Source organism: Hakea prostrata, chromosome 6 (genome assembly GCF_041222555.1).
Source record: "Hakea prostrata isolate BN-2017 chromosome 6, UWA_Hpros_2, whole genome shotgun sequence".
NCBI lineage: Eukaryota > Viridiplantae > Streptophyta > Magnoliopsida > Proteales > Proteaceae > Hakea > Hakea prostrata.
This window is the reverse complement of record NC_142605.1, coordinates 8,294,954-8,314,978: the sequence shown is the minus strand read 5'-3', so window position 1 is coordinate 8,314,978 and position 20,025 is coordinate 8,294,954. Positions and strand designations below refer to the sequence as shown.

At 40.3% G+C, this 20,025-nt stretch overlaps 1 non-coding gene across 1 annotated transcript; it reads left to right on the top strand.

The window, feature by feature from the left end:
• Nucleotides 1-18,570: 18,570 nt before the first annotated feature.
• On the top strand, nt 18,571-18,677 carry LOC149012198 (small nucleolar RNA R71). The gene has a single exon (XR_016174193.1). It is a non-coding gene; the product is annotated as a small nucleolar RNA R71 (small nucleolar RNA).
• The last annotated feature ends 1,348 nt before the right edge of the window (nt 18,678-20,025 follow it).

Genomic DNA, 20,025 nt, shown 5'->3' with positions numbered 1-20,025 from the left:
TTTTATAAAAAGAGGCAACATAATCATCTAATTGTAATTGACCTAACGCAAAAGAACCATTCCCCTTCTACTATGAGTGAATCTTCTCTTTTGCTCTTTCCAATTTCACACTCAACTGAAAGTACCTGGGTTTCCTATCATTGTAATTGCCAGACCCCACCCAATGGTATTGGATCCACCCCAATAACCCATGGATGTGTTGCACAAACACAAGATCTCAGTTACACTATCAATAATAAATAAGACACATACTTCCATAATCAAGAGCAAAGAATAATTAATTTATTAATTAATCAAGAAATAAAGGTTCCAAATTGTCAAACTGAATGCCACGAGTATCTGAAAAATAAGAATATACGAGCGGAAGCAAAATAAAAAATGTCTCGTTATTGTTTACAACTCTTCTATCCCAAACCTTTTGAGAAGTCTAGGGACCTCTCCTAACACAGAGAACAAACACAAGCATAATCCCAACAAGCACCACTACGCTCTCATAAGTAATCTCTTGAGTCTCAGAAGGGTTGGACTCCATAGGAACAGTCCCAACCGGAGCATGAGTCTCCGTGTGCCTCGAGGTATTTCCCCTAAGGGTTCTTAGCTCAATTATGTCGGCGTAGAACTCTCCTGGAAAATGGTCCCCTTATGACCTGCAAAGTAATCTGAAGAAAACAAGAAATCCACAAGGAATGAGTTCTAAAGAACTCAGTGAGGCAACAATCACATACATATACGTCGATCACATAGAATTAAAGAAATGAATTAATGGGTGATATGTTAGGAATGCATCTAGAAGTCTAACTATGCAAGTCTATAAATAGGACGACATGCATTAAGATATACACCAGCCCTCCTCTGGGTAGGTCTCGTCACTTTGACTCTCACGAACTGGCTATCTTTGTTGGGATCCCAAAAAAGGGGTACGGTCTACATCATCAACCATGGCTGGGGTATAGGTCAACACTTTCTCATCACAATCATTGGTCTGAGTACTGGTGCATGTTGGGGATTTTAAACTTAATGCAAGGTCATACAGTAATCCACTACATGTGGTCCAAATACATTTCCTTATGCCTAGTGCCCTTTTGGTCTAGTATCCTTCTCCATCTGAATATGCTAATCCTTACGGACTGATTGCCTCTATTAGACAACATTCCTTAACCCTATGGCCATCCACATATGCTAGACCAGATGCCTCTTATGTCTCTTCACGACACCCAAGCCTTCTTTGGACACCCATGAGCCCAACCCTCAACACATGCAACCCTACCACTGCATGATAAATAGTGGGACATTGTGTCTCCTCATAGACTGGTTACCTCTATTAGAAGCCTACAAGACCATGTCACTACCATCACATGTCACTCGGCTTCAATACCCCTGTCAAAAGGATAGTAGCATGTATAGGTAACCTAACCATGCATCTAGACATCCTAATCATGAAGGACACAACAAAGGAAAGTGTCACATCCCCCCAGCCGGTACCCTACCTGGAATACTCGGAGGTGTGATCCACAGCCCCAAAGATCAAGTTTAGGGCGATCATATTCCACATAGCACAATAATATAATCAAGAGCAAGAACAAATCAATGTATTAAAGTAAATTAAGAAACAATCAAGTATAGATCTTAGAAGGATCACAAAAGAATATCAGAGTGAGGAATAAAAGATACCAATCAAGCAAATAGCTGTAGAGTATAGCGGAAAATAACTCTATAGACCAATGCAGAAGGTAGATCGTATCTAAGATAAAACAACTGAATAAATTATGGAAAGTAAAGAAGCAAAGAAGTCTACGGGTCAAATCAAGTCTTCCATCGGTTCCTCTTCTTCTTCTTTGATCTTCATTTTCTTCACCTTGGGCTTAAGCACTTGCATCTTTGGATTTTCATTTAACTCTCAATCCCAATGGCGAGCAAGATGATATCTACTACTATCAATAGGAGCCATCAAAATGGTCCATACCAGTGTACGGGTCGTACCACTGGTCACTTGCTTCTCCCACTGTGTCCGCAACTGTATTATATAAGGAAGGGTCCTCTGTACTGGTGCACGACATCTCTTCTGAACCTGAAAAGTCATCTAAAAACATATCCCCCGAAGGGTGAGCTCAAAAGAAGTCAGAAAGCAGTTCAAACACGATTAACAATTATAAACAATCATAATCTCAAGATCAAGAACAAGGCATGAATGCAAATGATATGAAACAATATGCAAGTATGCTTCTAACACTATATATGCTGGTCTCTAAGGGCAGACATGCTTTAAGATAGAACACCATACTCCTCTGGGTGGGTCTCAAATCACTCTCCCTCAACCATCTCGGTATCTTGGATTCTCCGGTGGTAATTAGGTCCTGCATCCCTCTCGGACATTCCATGGCTGGGGTTTAGGGCAACACTATCGCTCACCACCATTGGTATGAGTATTGGTGCATGTTAGGGTTAAACTTAGCCCAATGCAAGTCATCTACTGAGTCATATCAACTTAGGGTCGGATACTTCCCTTCCATTCACTAGACAGTCCATTCCAGTATCGTAACCTCCCTTTTGTGCCTAGGCAGTCTGTTCTAGTACCTTTCCACCTAGAGTCGTCATATCCTATGGCTCCGACCAACTCGGACTACGGACTTTTAACCCTATTGGTCATCCACAAATAATAAACAGGAAGCTCTCATGTCCTCTCACGGGTTGGTTATAGGTCTTGAGCACCCATGAGCCCAAGTCTATTAAATGCAACCCTACCAATGAATGGCCCCTCATAATGTGATTTGTGTCCTCTCACGAGTTGGTTACCAGCCTTGAGCGCCCACAAATCCCCATTGCTGCCACATGTCACTCGGTCTCAATTCCCTCCGATAGGGTATGATATAACGGGGTTTCCTAGCCAAACACTGCTAGACATGCCCTAGGTATGTCAACTAGTAATCAAGGAAAGCAAGGGGCACCATAGGAATGCGTCCCATACCACCTCCACTGGCGTCCAATGACAGAAACGCCAAAAGGGCATTCCCCATTTCCCAATCACAACCTAGGCAATCACATCATGATTCCATACATATATCCAAACAAGATTCATTCACAAATCCACTCATTCCCATTCATAATAAATATGTAAATCACATCATGGATAGCATACTTTAATTACAGAAGTAAAACAATATATACAAGGATCTAAGACAGTAGCTATCATATGCAAACAAGATCTAGCAAGATATATTATGCAATTATGTTGTGAGTGAATGTACTCACCTTGAATTCGATTCGTAATCTTCAAAGAGATCAAAGGGCAAGTCCCAAATCACCAAAATAACCCTAAAGAAACATGTAAAGAACATAAGTAACAAACCCTAACGATCGGAGACGAAACAGAAGCAAAACAGAGAAAGTTGTTGTCATTGACCCTGTTGGTAGGTCAGGCTTGGTCAGTTGGACCTACCAAAGGTCAAGCTACCAACCCTGCTGTGTACGGACAACAAGCCCCAAATTGGTCATAAACTCAAGTCCGATTACTCTAAAATTTGAAGGGGAGTTCCACAATAACATACTAAGACTATCTATGATGATCTAAGCATCAAATATGGTCATTGGAATATAAATCTAATCGGGTCATAAAATAGGTTTTTTTACCAATATCGATCCGTGAATTTCACTAAGAGAATAGAATGAATGGGGATTCATTCTAGAGATAAGAAAATAGTAGATAATGCTTAGAAAACAACCTAGGAATAGATCTAAAAGAGATTAGAAATCAAACAACTTAGAATAGAATAAGATCATGGTCATCATCTAGGTTAAACACCGAAATCACACCGTATTGTCAACGGAGAGAATAGAGTGAATGGGAATTCACTCTAAGACTATGAGGATCTGAGATTAGGTCATTACAACAGCATAAGACCTTCCTCACGATCACGAAATTGGTAGAAATATAAGAGAGAGAAAGATCTAGAGAGAAACCAATCAATTACTAACCTTGTAGAAGAAGATTCAATGGAGAAACTCTGACGAATGCTTGGGGATCTTCCTTGGCTTCAAAGAGGAGGTTCTAAGGTTCTTCTCACGTTCTCCAGAGGCTTTAGAACATTATGGGACGAATTAGAATGAAAAACACTTAAATAGGGCTTAAAAAACCTAAAATCTCAAAGAGTGACAAAACTGCCCCTGACACCTTTGGTCGGTCAAGCTTGGTCGGTTGGACCTACCAAAGCCCAACAGACCAAAGTGAACAGTAAGGTCAAAAATCGGTTTTTGATCCTCTGAAAGCCACAAACTCCACTGGGACTTATTCCAACATAACAAAGGGTCTTACCTAGCATTGTAGGACCTTCCAAAGGTGTCAAACTGTATCTTGGTCCGCCTTTCAAGTCAAACTTCATCTAATCATATCATCTTCCAAACTCACTTGGGGTTTCCATACTAAGATCTTCATCACCAACCCCCAAGGGTTCTAGGTCAGACCTAATGGGTTCAAATTGGGGTAGCCCACAGTTGTCTTCTACCTTGACTTCGGGTCTTCAGACCAACAATATAGATTTTCAGATTAGGGTTAGGTGGGACTTCACAGAAAGTGCAAGAAGCACCAAGAACAATGGTCCAAAACATAGTCCCTGATGTTCAAGGATAAGGATTTCAATCAACGTATTCCCCGAGTGAAACCTATCTTATAAGTAAAGCACAACAAATATCATTCATAATTCATAATTTATATTTGATAATGCATAACAATAATTACAGCAAGTTAAAGAGTTATAGACATGCTTGGAACAATAAACATATCAGCACATCAAACATTCTAGCAATATATGTAATTGTGTCCTTGTCCTTACGTGACTTGGCAGAAAAATGCTGATAAAAGATCAAGATCCTCACCAACAAACACTTCAGTAGATCCCAGTAAACCCTAGACTTATGTTCATAAACTTACCTTTAGGTTTAGGAATCAAACTGAGCTGAAACAACCTCAAAATAGGCTTTAGAAACCAACTGGTCGCTTGGGCCAGTTGGGTTGCTTGGGGTGGTTAGTCCAATTGACCCCCTTAAGTAGCCGCCAAGGTTTTTTTTGAGTTTTTCAAGTGCGAAATTCAGACTTTTGATCGCCCATCTTCGACAAATTTCTGACAGTTGGGATGATAAGGACGAAGAAGACTGGGGTAATAAAGGGGCCTTGACTTGGGACCAAAGGTATAATGTTTGATGGTTGAAGGGCTCTGGGACAATACCTCAGAGGCCATTTCCTCTTCAACAGAACTACCAAATGCAGCGTCTTCACACTGACACTTGTGGCTCACCAGCAGAACCAGTGGGCGTGCCAAGTGAAAGAGAGGGGGAAGGGAACCTACCTTCACTATCTAAGGGGTCTCCTCTGACTCCTACCTCCTTCCGAGGGTTCGGAGAGTTTCTGGTGCAAAGTTTTGTAAGCGGAGTGGTCTTTCTTGCAAGTTTTCTACCCATCGTACTGGTTGAAAGAAATACTTATGAAAAGAAAAAGGATTGAAAATTCTTGAGATGCTGGAGCGAGCAAGAAGTTGCAGAGTTTGTAGAAGCAAGAAGAATAGTGAGAAGAAGAAGCTAAGGATACAAAGATTCAATTTATAATGGTTTTGGAGCCAAAATCAACATCTCAAATTCTTTTCAATCACAGGTCCTCAAGCTTCGACGCTTCAGTTTCGAAAAGAAATTATGATGAACAGGACACATGGCGGTAAAGTAAAAGCATTGAGCGTCATGCGTCTCATTATGACTGACGTGATTAAATGACATAACCGTCAGATAACGTCAGGATTTAAGACATGAACTTATTCAGATATTGGAACCCTCCAAGAAGATTTTGCAGCTTTTTAAGACGTCGCTTCGACTTCTCGGATAACCCTTGTCTTCGAAAGCTTGGAGCTTTGGCAGAGTACTCTTTATAGCAAGACTTGCCATAAAGACTAGGGGGATAATGTTATAATCGTTTTGGTTCCAACCAATGAGCCGAATTAGACCATTGGACCAGGAAGAAGGTTCAAATCTGACCCAGGCTATTTCATCTGGCACTTCTCGGACTAGGCACTTCTCAGAAGAGATTCCAGCCAAAAAACTGTATGGTGAAGACCATGTGGTGACACACAACTGTCCCCATGCGACTTCTCGGCATGGATAGATAAGAGATTCAGCTTATCCTTATCCAAACGTCAATCACAACATTTAATCCAGCATTGAATACACCAAGAGACATTAAATGCTCATTGTTGACAAGGAAGCTTCTCACCCATCCTAAGCTTGCCTTGAGCCTTGCGTCTACACCTTTTTGTTCCCTCAACTGCGGGCTGGTGTCACGTCAGTATCAATCTGAGACTGTCACATCCACCCAGCCGGTACCCTATCTGGCATACCCGGGATGTGATCCACAGCCCCAAAGATCCATAGTTCAGGGACCACATCATCCACATCGACGATAATACAATCATGAACAATCAATAATAGACTAACAATTGATACAAATAGAATTCAGAAATGAGACATCAAAGATAATCAGAGTACGGAAGTAAATATCAGATCAGATAAATTAAGAAGGCAGTGGGCGGAATCCACTCCTTCACTAAGCGGAAGTGAGGTCAAAATTTAGATAAGTACAAGTCTTAAGTTATGAAGATAATTTAAAGTTATTACAATTCTTCTAAGTTTAATTGTCACAAAAGGGGTAACTACTCATAAGTCTCCTTCAAAATAAATATGTCCTCTTCAAAAAAGAGGACCATGGAGATCCAGCATGACTGCTCCCATACAACTCCGGGGCTAACCTTGGTACGCCTGGTGATCTTCTTCGGTATGGTCACCGAAGTCTTCAACGTAGCCAGCCTCCGGATAGTAGTATGAGGTATCCGGATCCGCCTCAGGGAAGGTACCATCAGAGTAATCACCTGTAGAGTAGCCTAACAAAATATTGCAACAGAAAAGGAATGAGTTCAAAAGAACTCAGCAAGGAAGTTATTCCACCACACATAAATCACAAGATAATCATAACATGATGCAGATGATATGAGGCATATAATGCAATATGATTCTATTCTAAGTATGCTGGTCATCTATGGTAAACATGCTTTAAGTCATAGCACCATACTTCTTTAGGTAGTCTCAGTCACTCATCACCGGGGGGAATTGGGTCCTGCATCCCTCTCAGACAAATCCATGGTTAGGGGTTTCGGTCACCACTCTCTCACATCACCGTTTGGTCTAAGTATTGGCGCATGTCAAGGTATAACCTAGCCCTATGCAAGTCATCTACTTAATCATACCATGTCAGTTCCAGATACGTCCATTCCTCCCCTCTCGGGATCCTTTCCGGTGTCCTTCACACTAGAGTCACGGATATTACTCACCGGACTCATCAACCCTATTGGTCATCCACAAATGGTAAACGGGAAGCTCTCACATCCCTCTCACGGATCATTTCACCGGTCTTGAGTGCCCGTGAGCCCAAGTCTAGCCATTTGCAACCCTACCAATAAATGGCCCCTTTCGGGTAACCGTAATGCAATTTATGTTCTCTCACGGAGTGGATACCGGTCTTGAGTGCCCACAAATCCACACTACTACCACGGGTTGTTCGGTCTCAATACCCTTCCGAATCGGGTCTGATATGATAGGGACATCCTAGCCATACATCTAGACAAGTCCTGTATGTCATCCAATAACCCGGGAAAGCGTCGATGGACACCTTCGGAGAACATCCCATACTATTCCCTCCGATGTCCAAGGACAGAAGCACCAGTAGGGTACCCCTCAATCCCAAGTTATACTTAAGCAATCACATGCCCAAGTTCATCATGTCAGTTCACAAGATACAACATCATAATAAATATCCAATTCATGACATTGACATAAGTCATCATATATTGAAATTGATAAACATGATAAGACATTGAAATAACATAATGTAAACACAAACTACTGTTGAAAGACATATGTAGCAAGTCTAACATGATAAGAATATGAAATAGAAACTATGTTTACTAGGTTAGGAATATCAAGTCAAGATCCCATTTCCTAGGTAATTATATCGATAACTATCCTTACCTTGAATCGTAGAAGAGAATGATCCAAGATCACAAGCAAGTGGCCCAAATAGTCTTAGAGTCCTAAACAAGCATATGTGAAAGGTTAGAGAAGAAATTAGACAATCGGAGATCAAACGAATCAGAACTAGGCAAAAGTTGCTGACAGCAACTCTATTGGTCGATACATTTGGTCGATAGTATCGACCAATAGTATCGACCAAATCAATTCCAGGACAGCAAGCTGGCTTTTTGGATTCTTGCCCAGATTTGGTCTTCCGGGTCGGATTGACATGAAACTTGGAGGATAGTCTAAGCACAACATGGGGACACTAATTATCAAGAAACTTTCATAATCCAATGGTCCATTTGGAAATCCCCAAATTGACATATCAAGGTTAAGAGTTGTAGGTCATGGCATTGGCTACATCTTAATGCAAATTGGGGGAAAACATGGGGGGTTAGGTAAGGAATCATTTAGAAGCAACATTGAACTCATATGCAAGATATAGATTAGGTTAATCATAAGCTTCATCTCAGTTTTGGTAAATAAAGCAAGTTGGTAAGCAATAAATCATGGAAATGTGTAGTTAATGATCATGAGGTGAATCAATTATAGTCATATCGATGAAAACATCATTGTATGGGGTTTAGAAGGTTCATGGCAAGGTGTATGCAAGGTTGCAGCACCTTGGCCATGGTCCCAACAGTGAAAAAGAGAAAAGATGAGTGAGAAAGTGATTAGGAGAGAGAGTCATACCTTTATAGTGGAACAAGAAAGTAGGAATGAGTGGTTGGCAATGATTGATGAAGAAGATGCTTCACCACTACCAAGGAGGAGTTCTTGAGAGGCTCTCCCACGTTCCCAGATGTCAAAAACGCGAGAATAGGGCTCCAGTCTCGAGGAATAAATAAATAGAAAAGAATATTTCAAGAATCTTTAAATCTGGGTTCAGCAAACTTGTTGGTCGATACCTTTGGTCGATAGTATCGACCAATAGTATCGACCAAAACATGTTTCTGCAGAATTTTACAGAATAGTTTAGCAACTTTAGGTGCGGACTTGGTGGGCTATACAAGGTCAAATTGCATGGGGTTTTCTCCTACAGTTCACTCAAGAGGTCTAGTTTTAGGGAGTACCTTCGGATTATGCACAGGAGTCCATTTGATATTTCAACTGTCTCACTCTTCATCAGTGCGCAGATTCTAACTTAACACTGATAATGTGCTCAAGGAAGGAGCAGCATCATCAATGTCCATATCCTGGAGTTCTGACACTACATCATCAACCAGAAGGGCCCACAAGTCCCTTCTACCACCACTTCGGGTCTTCAGACCTACAAACACAACAATGTCCGGGTCGGGTCAAGGTTAGGTAAAAGCTGGATTTTACAGAGACAACTGCTTGACTCATCAACAAGATCTTCCACCGACATAAAGATCGCACGGTTTGACTTGTTGCACAAGCCTCTCTAAGAAGTCATCTTTACCCTCCATTCAAGCATCAGAGGGTCAAAGGGTTGTTAGGCGTCCTTATCTGCCAGAGGTATGGACCAGCTGCATATATAACCTCACTACGCATGAGTAATGGTAAGAGAACTAGAATACTCCATCCATTATTCTCCCGCATTAACTCCTGAAGAACATTCTCTTCTTCATTCCCTTGGGAATCTATTCCTCAAGGGGAGTCTCTAGTTTTCCTATCTGAACTGACTTAATCATTGGAGGTAGCTTCCCGTCCCCAGAGGCGGCCAACTCTCACCATTGTTTTGGTCTCAGAAACCAAATCCGGATCAGGAGTGAACCAAGGAGTCTCAAGCACATTTTCACAACAACAATCACCATTCAATATTTAAGGTGTTTCACAAATTATGAGACCTGGATTCATAGATGAGGACCATCTACTTGGGTTCAATAAGGTAATTTCATGGGAAAATGAAAGAAATGAAATACATATCATCTTGTCCCTTGCTTACACCATTGTCGTTGAAGGCCTGCCTTCTTGGTTCTGTTACATGATTCAGCTCTGAAGTTTTCTAAACAAGCCCAAATGCCCAATTGTTAGTTTAGGTGACATGTGTGTATGGAACAGACTCCCTAACATGACAAGCTATCACCGTCCCTGCTCAGAGGCTTGCATGAATATCATCACTCCCCTATAAGTGAGAAATTTACAAAACCACAAACTTGGCAATTCTCAACAGTGCATGGGGCTCTTCAAAGATTTATCTCCAGGAACCGAAGAACCATATGCCCATATGCAGAGGGCAAGGCTGCCGACCTAGGTTACCAGTTGATGCGTCCAAAATCTGCTCAGCCGTTAGATCTCCGATAGATTACCTACAAAGACAATCGTCAGATGTGGCTCGACCGTTGGGATCGGGAGTCCACCTCTGAAGGCTAAGTCAGCTGATGAACTTAATCACAAAAAGGCTCTGCTTGTGTACAGAGCAAAAGTATGAATACGAATAGATGGAATACGATTCAGATACCTCTCTGTATGTAGGTCTGGTCTTATATAGTGTTTACCTTCGAATCTCCTTCATTGGATTTACTCGAGCCTTCTTCGGGTGGCTGTCCAATCTTGACCATTAGATCCGTTGTTAATAGAGTCGTCCGTGGCAGAATAATGGATAACTGCACGATCATAGCGTGGTAGTTAGCTGAACAAACACGATCCTTTGCTCCAGCAAGTGCCGCTAATGGTCTACTTGACGATTCGTCCACTCCGAGTATCACGGATTAGGGCGTACTTGCTGACTAAGTAGATTACTTCCTCAGCAAGTTATCTCTTAAACCCGGCCCGCACGGATGCGAGTAGGTTTGTTTCTTCCCGACCGGGGTCAAGGGTTGAACCAAGAGCGAATCCAGTTCGATTATGATTTCTTTCGTATCACTAGTAATCATGTCGCTAACCAATCAAAAATAAAATCCTATACTAATCTAGCAAGCAGAAAGTACGGGGTCGAACTATGGGGAACTAAAAGGCTAAGTCACTAAGATTGAATTCAACAAAACTAAATTTAAACTAAATCTACTAATTAATGCAAAAACGTTAACTATGAATATGTGAAGATCTTTGGGATTTCGAATCCCCAATGCTTTTCCCTAACCGATATAACTCTACACTTCAAAGCAAATTAGGGATGGTCTTCCTAGATATGCCCTATCTTTGCAAGACTATAGTCCTTCGCGAAAGCTTGGCACGCTTAGTTTTCTGAGCTATAGAACATCTTTGGAAAACTCAAACACAATCAACTAGAAGATACAGAACAATCAAATTAATGAAATAAGCATGATTCATCTACATCCCAAAGAAAAGGAACTAGCTACTCATTATCACAAAAGTTCATAAGAAAAATAAAGATGAAACATAGGGGGAGAGAGAGAGAGAGAGAGAGAGAGAGAGAGAGAGAGATGTGGTCTTCTTCTTCAGCAATGAGAGAGATGAGAGCCGTGTTCGCCGTCTTCCCTCTCTTCTCTGTGGCTGGCTTCTCTTTTATGTCTCCAGCACACAATGAATCCCCCCCCCCTCTTTACCCTTAGATTTGACCTGTATTTGATTGGATTTTGGAAAACCTCAAAACTAGATAGTTGTAGATATTTTCAATATCGTTCCATAGCATCTTGAATCACCACAATCAAAGCTCATACGAGAGAGATATGCCTAAAATACTGAAGGTAGGTTTGTTTACCCGATTTTCAGATTTATTACCAATTTTGTTCCTTAGACCTCCACCTGTTTCCAATTTGGCTAAGATCTCACTTTTCATAATTTCTTGGGCAGCAAGATTGAATGCCATGATTTAAAATCCACCAATATCTAAAATATTTGCCAACTTTACTCCATATTATCTCTAATAACCAAAATCACATTATTCCTGAAAAATACCCAAAAATACTCAATTAGCTCTCTTTAATTAAATAAGTATGGGGAATTAAATCAAATAAAATAATGGTAAATGCATGCTTATCAAATACCCCACACTTGAGTGTTTGCTAGTCCTCAAGCAAAACGAAACAATAAATGCAATATGAGAAATAAATAAAGAAAAACGTAACTCACTTCCGTAGGAATCACGGTTGCACTTAGCATGTGCAACAAGCCTTTAAACCCCTAGTTTACCCTAGTGGACGAGTTGTGTCTCGTGAGTGTTTGCAGAGAATATACACACAAAATTCTTAAGTGCTCTTCTAATTATTCTGGCAATAGTAAGAGTAAAAAGACAGATTCCAAGACAAAGACACTCCATTAAAGATTGAAGGGAATATAGGCACCCCCACACTTAAGCTCTTTACACCCTCTCTTGAGTCTAGCTCTAGGCAAACAATCAATTGAGAAGTCTCCTCTTATCTTCATTTTACCAGTTCTGTGAAACCCAGCCCTGACCTTGATCCAGAAACCCTGTTGTCTGCAGGTCCAGTGACCCGAAGTAAAGCAAGAAGTCATCTTTGGGCCATTTCTGTTGAAGACTTGATGGCTGGATTGGAATCCATGAGTGTTGATGCCAGTGTTCCAATGGTGGAAATTGCACCCTAATGAAGATTGGATTAGTTGATAGTCTTGGAGTGGTCTCTGCATTGGTTCGAAGGCATTTCTTACTCCTAGGTATGTCACTCTAGGTGTGTGCAAAACCCCTTGATGTTTGGACTTGATCTGAGCCTTCAATTCCCTGTTTTGAAGTTGCTTTCATGATTGGTCGATTCATTGGTCGATTGGACCAACAGACCAATCAATCGACCAATGGTGTCTGAACTTCCCAATTTGACCCTGTCTCTTCTATTTAAGTCTAATCTCGGGAATACTCCGCCTCACCTGCCTCCTAAGCCTCTGGAACGAGTTAGAACCCTAATCTAACCCATTCCCTTGCATTCTTGGATGATCTCTCACAAAGACTTGAAGAATTCTTCATCTTTTTACAGAAAAGGTATGATTTCACTCACTCTGATTTCTTTCTTTCATTCTGTTCTTCTTTGAGATCAGAAAGATGATGAAGCATTCTTGTAATCATCAATTCTCTGATCTCACCATATTCTTTAAGATCTATGATCATCATCATGATCTTAACCTCAGCCAGCAAAACCTTTGTAAACCTAACCCTAATTCTTTGAAACCCTAACCTATGTGATTGTCTGGAGAACTTTTGGTAACCTCCCTTGTGAAGGAAAATCTTCTTGGGTGACATTATGTTAACCTAAAAACCTAACCATCTATATTTTCCTGTTTTAATTTGTCTTTGTTCATCTGAGGATCTCAACCTTCTCATGAGAGCCAAAAAGGGTGAAACCCTAATTTTCTGGGACCAAACCCAGAAACTCCCTTATTAATCATGTTAACCCAATTATTATGTTTTGGCTACTAGATTTGAATTCTTTCATATCCTAGTTCATTATCTTGAATCTTTTATATTTTTCCCTCCTAACCTATGTCAACCAAATTAGGTTAATCTCATGATTCCTAGGTTACAACTTGAGAACCTGTCTTGATCTATGATGGATGTCCCCTATACCCTAGGATACTACCATGATAGTTCCCCCTTGAGTTGTACCCTTTTGAACCACCAAAATTGGTTCTTGATTCTCAAAATTCGGATTTCTTGAAGGCCACTGTCTGCATTGGTCGACTCATTGGTCAATTGGTCCAACAGACCAATCAATCGACCAATGAGTACAGCAACCTCAATCTTGGTCTGCTTTGATTGATTTATGATCTTTTCCTTTATGCATCTTTCCTAACATGTTGTATGTACTTGTTTAGGACTGTCTTCTCAGGTTTTGTCAAGTTCATACTTGATTCTTTAAGTTTCTATACGAGTTAGAAGGTAAGGACAATTAATTCCTTAACTACATAGATTGCTTGTTCTCTGGTTTCTATTTTATGAAACTATGAGATTACCTACTGTTGTCATATTTTAATTCTGATCTCCTACTGTGAGAACAGTAGCACTTGTTTATATTATCTTTTTCATTATTTAGGTTATATGAATTACTGATTACTGCTTAATCTGATTTTGCTTGTACATTCTCTTTTATATGATGACTGATCTGAGAATGTGTTTGCTTAAGTTTGGTTTGGGATTGGGGAGTGTCCTCTTGACACTTCTGTCCTTGGACATCGAAGGGAATAGTATGGGATGTTCTCCGAAGATGCCCATCAACGCTTTCCCGAATCAATGGTTGTCATACCTAGGGATGTCTAGCAGTGTTTGGCTAGGTTTTACCCTTGTTATATCAGACCCGATTCGGAAGGGCATTGAGACCAAACGACCCGTGGTAGCAATGGGGATTCATGGGCGCTCAAGACCGGTGAAATGATCCGTGAGGGGACGGGAATCACATTGTGGGGGCCATTTATTAGAGGGTTGCATATGGCTAGACTTGGGCTCATGGGCGCTCAAGACCGGTGAAATGATCCGTGAGGGGACATGAGAGCTTCCCGTTTACCATATGTGGATAACCAATAGGGTTGATGAGTCCGTATTTGAGGAAGTCGGATACGCTGACTCTAGTGGAAAGGATACCGGAAAGGAATCCAAGATATCTTAAATGGTTGAGGAGGAATGGAAGTATCTGGACCTGACTTGATATGACTGACTAGATGACTTGCATTGGGCTAGGCTTTTCCCTGACATGCGCCGGTACTTATGCCAAACGGTTGTGAGAGAGTGTGTTGACTTAACCCCTTACCATGGAAATTGTCCGAGAAGGATGCAGGACCCATTACCAAACGGTCGCCCGAGATATCTTAAATGGTTGGAGGGAATCCAAGATATCTTAAATGGTTGAGGATGTGAGCGGACCTTCCCAAAGAAGTACGGTGCTATGACTTAAAGCATGTCTGCCATAGAGACCAGCATACATAGAGTTTAGATGCATTCATACATTATCTGTTTCATATTGCATTGCATCTTGTTATGGTTGCTTCCATGTTATTTATGTTGTTATGGATTAACTTGCCTTACTGAGTTTCTTCGAAACTCATTCCTTTCTGTATATTCTTTTGTTAGACTATTCTGCAGATACAGATTATTATGAAGAGCAGAACAATGAAGCACAAGCTGATGAAGCGTATTACAAGCAAGGTGCTGGCAACGATCAAGATCACTTTGATGATCCCTCGGCGGATCAAGCTGCGTACTACTTTTGAGAACGGCATAAAGTTAGAACAGATCAGCTGGATTGATGAAGTCCACACTTATGAAGACGTTATTTATAAACTAGAAGACGCTTGATCTTAGTTTATTTCTTTAGTACATTGTTTCGGTTGTAATCCCCTTTGATTTTCATACTACGTTCCGCTATGTTTGTAAAGTGAGTTTCCGCCTCACTTTACTTCTTTTGATATCTTTGGATATCTGGTATCTTTCCGCACTCTGATTATACTGATTATTCATTATTTGTTTTGAACCTTTGTTTATAATAATAAACCTCGATTTATTTCTGTTTATGATTATGTTATTGTATATGTGGGAGGATGATTTCCTCGATACTTGATCTTCGGGGCTGTGGATCACACTCTCGGGTATGCCAGTTAGGGTACTGACTGGGAGGATGTGACAAGTTCACCCTCAGATAAGACTAAACTAGGTACCCCATAATACCAAGAACTCAAGATCTAATCAATATTGACCTTCTTAGACATTTCACCTTTATAAACACATTAATTCACTTCTTTCTTTAATGCTCACAGTTCTAGTCCGTGCAATGTCTTGCCTCTTAAACTTTCTAGATGGCCTATATAACGAGTGTTGGGTCAGCCGCTCTCAAGCCAGATGGCCTTAAGGGACTAGGTGTAGAATACCCCTCGAACTTACTTACTCAAGCCAACTAGGCTATAGGCCAAGACTGGACCAAAGACACCCCAACTATTTGATGCGAGGCACGATGTTGGTGACACCGAGACCCGGTTACTAAGAAGGAGGTCTAACCTTTAAACTTCAGCATATTTTTTCTTTCTTTCTTTCTTTCTTTCTTTTTTTTTCACATTTTACTTCAATTCACTTCACATTTAAATAGTCTAAAATCTGTCTCAACTTGTCACCATAAGCACAAGGCAATACAAGATAACTAGATGGTCAAACCTTTTGGACTACCTGGAGTTCCTATTTTCCGATTCAAACTCAGTCTCATAATGTAAAACCCATTACTATTCTCTTAAGAGGGTGTTCATTACATCAGATGGGATATCTAAAACACTTAAACTCTCATTTTGTATCTAAGCAAGGAATTAAAACATTTATCTTACCAAAGCCAGAAAAAATTGGGCACTTTTTATCTTTGTGACAATGCTCTACCAACTATCAACAAGTCTTACTCGAGTTGACAACCCCCCACACTTAAATTATGCAATGACCTCAGTGCATGCAAGATATATATAAAAAAAAAACATGATAGAAGCAAATATAGGAAAGAGTGTACCCGATGTTTGAAATCATGAAAGAGCACGCAACAGTAAAACCTAACAACAAACAAAGAAAAGAGAAGAAAAAGAACAAGAAATGACATCTAAACAAATGGGTTGCCTCCCATAAAGTGCTAAGTTTAGAGTCTTCAGCCAAACTCAGTGAGATACAGCCAATGGAAGTGGAGGCTCAAATCTAAATGTGAATGGTGACTGCTCCAAAGAAGTGGAAGAGTCCAACAATGTGTTGACTTCCTCAATATTTAGGTTAGATTCCCCAAATGGCAAGTAATGTTGTAGGGGATCATCAATAAGCATGTTTGGAATATAATCAACCACTACCTCATCAATAAGGTTAATCGCAAAGCACTCTTCATCCCTATTTGAGCTTAAGGATGCATTGAAGATGTTCACTCTAAGTTTCTTATTGCCAAATGATATGTCCATGACACCCGATCTACAATTGATGCAAGCATTCGCAGTGGCTAAAAAGGGCCGTCCAAGAATGACTGGTGGTAACTTATTGGTAGTTGTATTGTCCATATCTAGGGTCAAAAAATCAACATGAAAATATAGATCCTCAACCTTTACCAAAAAGTTTTCAAGTAGCCCACGGGGTCATTTGATTGAACGGTCTGCCAATTGTAGAATCACATCAGTGGATTTCAAATCTCCTAGACCAAACCTATCATAAGCTGAACTGGGTAAAATATTCACACTGGCTCCCAAATCAAGCAATGCTTTACTTATGGATAAATCTCCAATGACACATGAAATTAAAGGTGTACCTGGATCTTTAAGTTTAGGGGGCAGTTGGTTGGAAATTACCGAGCTGACTGGTTCAATTAGGTGCACAGTTTTAGGTGTTTGAGTCTTCAACTTACGTTTTTGGGTGCACAAATCTTTTAGAAACTTAGCATAAGCTGGGACTTGCTTGGTAGCATCTAATAGTGGGAGATTGATACGAACTTGTTGGAATAAATCAATCATCTCTTGCATCTTAGCATTCTTTCTAGAATCTGGAATTGAGGACTCAAGAGCTTCAGGGAAGGGGGCTTTGGGAGTGTAAGATTTAGGAGTAGGACCCTCTACAATGGGAATGTGCAACCCCTTACAAGGAAATTGATGGGGAATACTCACAGGTGGTGTTTCTTTACTAGGCTTGTGTGCATCATCGCCAGTCTCATGGGTCAAATCAACCTCCTCTCGACTCTCAAGATCAATGGGCAATAGCTTGGGAGTAGGCAAATGTGCATAATATTCCTTCCCACCACAATAGAGACTGCTTGGACTTGTTCTTTCCTAGACCCAATTTGATGATTAGGGTTACCTATTGGTTGACTAGGTAACTGACCAACCTCCCTCCTACTAATGGCATCAGCTAGTTGACCAAGCTGGGTTTCCAATTTGTTAATGGACTGAGAATGGGAATGCAACAATTGAGTGTTTTGCTCTAATCCACTAAGTGCTTTTAGTACCTTATCCTCAAATGATGAATTATGTGAGGATTGTGGAGATGATGGTTGCTCATTCCTATAGGCATTTTGTTGCATATTAAATAGAGGTGGCCTATAAGGTATTTGATTAGAGTGATTGGGCATTGAGTTTCGCCATGAAAAATTGGGGTGGTTTCGCCATCCTGAGTTGCAGGTATTAGAATATGGATCATTGCCCAATTTAGAGACTCCTTGGGCCAAATGTGCATGCTCCTTAACAAACTCAGGGTATTGTGTAGCTAAATAGCAATCACTGACATTATGGGATAGGCTAGAACATAAAGCACATGCTTCAATCTGATTAGGTGGAGAGAAACTTATAGGAAGCGGAGATTGGGTTTGTTGTCCTAATGACAAGAGATGGTCCAATTTCTTTGATAGCAAGTCAACCTTAGTGCTCATCTCAATGGTAGGATTGATCTCATAGAGACCGCTCCTCTTTGGTTGCCCAATGGATGCAATCTCAGTCCTAGCTGCTGAAGCATGGTGTTGAGAGTTTTCACTAAGGGTCTCAAAAAGTTCCCATGCCTCATTTTCATTCTTGTGCATGAAAGTCCCACCACAAGAAAAATCAACCATTTGCCTATGTTGGTCTCTAAGGCCATCATAAAAGCATTGAACCAATTGCCATTTAGGAATAGCATGGTGGGGGCATTTTCTAAGTAATTCTTTTAGTCTTTCCCAAGCCTCATGAAATTGTTCTCCTTCTTGTTGGGAGAAACTCGTTATCGCTCTCCTAATGCTATTAGTACGGCCAACGGGGAAGAACTTTTTAAGGAACTCCTGTTGCATTTCCGCCCAAGTGGAAATTTTAACATTGTCTAAAAAATGAAGCCAATGCTTAGCTTTATCATTAAGGGAGAATGGGAAAAGAAGTAACCTTAAAGCATCAACTAAGAGGTTTTGAATTTTAACTGTGGAGGACACCTCTAAAACTCATCTAAGTGCTTATATGGCTCTTCATTGGCAAGTCCGTAAAAAGATGGTAGCATTTGAATCACACTAGATTTGATCTCATATTGAGCCGCCTCTATGTCAGGCAACTTAATACAAGAAACCGGAGTATATATCGTAGGAATGAAATGCTCACTCAAGGGCCTCATTGGAGGCTCATAGTTTGCGATGGTTCTTTGCCTTCTAAGGTTGGCCAAAGTCTCTTCTAACTCTAAGTCAAGTGAAATCAACTCAGGGTTTAGGGACCGACGACCATGCATACACACAGAAAACAAGCTAAATAAATAAAATTAGAAGAAAATAACTACAGCAAAAGAGAGAGTTTAGGATGTACCTGAAGCACAATCCACGTGATCTTTCGAACAAAAGTTACACATGTGGGATCTGAGGGATGTGGATTTTTAAAAAATTAACGTAAACAACCCAATCTAATGCAAATATTACAATTGAAAAGTCCTAAATACAATTATATCTAAGAAATAAATGATAAAAACCTAAACTATTTATCGAATCGCAACTCTTGCCGTTACCTACAAAACAAAAGAAAAAGAGATCAGTTAAATAATCAAAGAAAAAAATTAGAAATTAAAAACTCTAAAATTAATGCCTAATTGACAAAAATCAATCCTAGCAACCGTGCTTTGGTTCCCCAGCAACGGCACCAAAATTTGATCGTGTCGCTAACCAATCAAAAATAAAATCCTATACTAATCTAGCAAGCAGAAAGTACGGGGTCGAACTATGGGGAACTAAAAGGCTAAGTCACTAAGATTGAATTCAACAAAACTAAATTTAAACTAAATCTACTAATTAATGCAAAAACGTTAACTATGAATATGTGAAGATCTTTGGGATTTCGAATCCCCAATGCTTTTCCCTAACTGATATAACTCTACACTTCAAAGAAAATTAGGGATGGTCTTCCTAGATATGCCCTATCTTCGCAAGACTATAGTTCTTCGCGGAAGCTTGGCACGCTTAGTTTGCCGAGCTATAGAACATCTTTGGCCAAACTCAAACACAATCAACTAGAAGATACAAAACAATCAAATTAATGAAATAAGCATGGTTCATCTACATCCCAAAGAAAAGGAACTAGCTACTCATTATCACAAAGTTCATAAGAAAAATAAAGATG